Source organism: Haliotis rufescens, unplaced genomic scaffold (assembly GCF_023055435.1).
Source record: "Haliotis rufescens isolate VD_foot unplaced genomic scaffold, xgHalRufe1.0.p SCAF_119, whole genome shotgun sequence".
Lineage (NCBI taxonomy): Eukaryota > Metazoa > Mollusca > Gastropoda > Lepetellida > Haliotidae > Haliotis > Haliotis rufescens.
In genome coordinates, this window is record NW_025963801.1 from 117,350 (window position 1) to 119,791 (window position 2,442).

A 2,442-nucleotide genomic window follows, 5' to 3' on the forward strand; every position below is an offset into this window, starting at 1 on the left:
CGTTGTAAAATAACATTGTGATTACGTAGATTACATTTTACAACCACCGGTATTGGTCTGAAGACGTCACATAGCCAGTTGTTTACTGCCGGCGTCCCGCTCGCGGTCCGACAAGGCGTATGAGTTGTTTATACCTCAATCCAAGCCAACACACAACGTTGTAGCTAGGTTGTGGGAATGCTAAGTATCTGTCCGTTGGTGGCTAAAGTCGGTACAAAGTCAGTGGCTTATTGTCGGTGGCTCTCTCGCGGCCCGCCACCGTGTACAAGGTGTGCGTGCATGCGTGCGTGCGTGCGTGCGTGCGTGCGTGCGAGTGTTAATATATATTTTCCCTCCATACACTAGTTTAGCTAGCCAAAATATAAATATAAATATAAAAAACCACAAACAGATAAACAGCATAATAACTGAAAAACGCTAACGATATTTTCAAGATGTTTTTTTCGTGATTCAATACAAAAATATATTACTTTAGTATTCTAATTTTCCTTTTTATACAAATAATTCCATGTATCTTTTTAAAGCACGGTCCTATTTTAGTATGGGGAGATTTACATGAAATAAACAATCGCGTACGTTTGCCTTTACAATTATATGTATGTAGATCTTCCAATTAAGGTAAGACATTTATACAGAATACAGTTTTAAGTCGCTTTGATTTGGAAGATAAATACAAAAAAATTGAAAAAAGTCGCTTTGATTTGGAAGATAAATACAAAAAAACTGAAAAAAGGTGTTATTTCATGGAAGTTTGCATCGGCAGCAAATTCAACAAAACTCTATTTTCGATCACGCTAACGTGGTATCGTCGTTTTCACTTGGGTTTGAATTGTTGTGGCGGGGAGCGATTTCGGGGATTGTTTAATGGGGGAAGCAAAGTTATTATTTGTTTGTAAACAAATTAATAGTTCCTTGCGGTCAAACTATAGTAATGTGTGATGCATGTTACGTCAGGAACGGGCTCGAGCGTTGCGGCTTCGGGTCACGGTTGCGAGATCAACTGGGGCCGGGATAGACTGGTACCCAGTCCTCCGCTCAACTGCAACTTGTAGTGCGGGGATAAGCGCAAACACTCTAGGGCAGGCAAACCAGTCTAATGACCGCGAGCACTTCGCGGAAGGGCTATCGCTGTGAGGAGCTTGTCAATGCCCGTGATGTCGCGAACATTCACAAACTGTGGTCACATTATCAGCAAGCGGGCCAAGCCTGCCAAGACTTATAAAGTGCTGGCGATTCTATTGAGGTTTAATTATGATGATCTATAACCATAGCATGTCCAACAGAGAACACGTAAATAGTTTTATTCTAATCGTAAACAGTGCTTCGAGGAGTGGGACTCGCTGTCCAGTCTCATTACTTATTCATTCAGGTATTATAACAATTTCGTATTTCTACTTAATACATTATTTTTACTAAATAGCAAATAGGTACTCTTCCCAAAGCCATGTAGCGTTGAGCAATGTGTTCAGCGACTGTTGTAACGGGGTTTATTGTGTAATGTATAATGACCCACATAAATTGTTCCTAGTTGTTCAGTGGTCCATTGTGGTCTAGTGGTTAGGATTCCTGGCTTTCACCCAGGCGGCCCGGGTTCGATTCCCGGCAATGGAACAAAGTTTTTGTTTAATATTAATGTGAAATATATGTGTAAGATATCCTGAACTATTGTATGTGTTGATATATTTATAATTACTATAATATTTCGTAATTTATGTCATTGAAATCCGAATACGGCTGGATAAGACTTACACTGTCCTAATTATACACTTAAAAGAAACACAAAATTCCGTTAACTTTCATTATGACTAGCATGTAAAAGAAACCATAAGAATAGACACATGCAACATTTAAACACAATATGTAATAGTCAACATTAATTTGTCTTTACAATCAATTACAACAAAGACATTGATGACTTTTCATGTACAGTACAGACTCACAAAATGCCTTTGCATTGCACGCGTATATGTGACAGGACTATCAACATCAACGTTACACACCACACATATTTAAAGAAATAGTAAAAAAACACCAAAAAACATGATCGTAGGGATCATGTTGCATTCCATATCATACGTTAACAATACACGCATATATGCATATCATGGAATATGAAAATAAAACACAGAAACAAAATCCAGAAAGTAATGAGGTAAAAATCATCCGTCTCCTACCTTAAAGAGGAAAAAAAGTCTGCTGTGAAACAGGGACCGACAAAAATATCTTCATTTTTGGGGGGGGGGGTTTTCTACAAAGAAGAATTAATCAATCTACGTAATGGATCTATAGTTCAATTATTTCAGCTAATTATAACGGTTATATGGTGGCTTGCAACGTGTATGTGAAGTTCTAATTAAAACAATACAATAAAATATGCTTTGTTACTATCAAACAAGACACTTTCTCTATAATATGTGGCCTTTCATATCAGTTTACCTTGTA

The 2,442-nt window shown here is 37.8% G+C and overlaps 1 non-coding gene across 1 annotated transcript; it reads left to right on the plus strand.

The window, feature by feature from the left end:
* The first annotated feature begins 1,539 nt into the window (after positions 1-1,539).
* Positions 1,540-1,611, plus strand: Trnae-uuc. Its single transcript has one exon. It is a non-coding gene; the product is annotated as a tRNA-Glu (tRNA).
* The last annotated feature ends 831 nt before the right edge of the window (positions 1,612-2,442 follow it).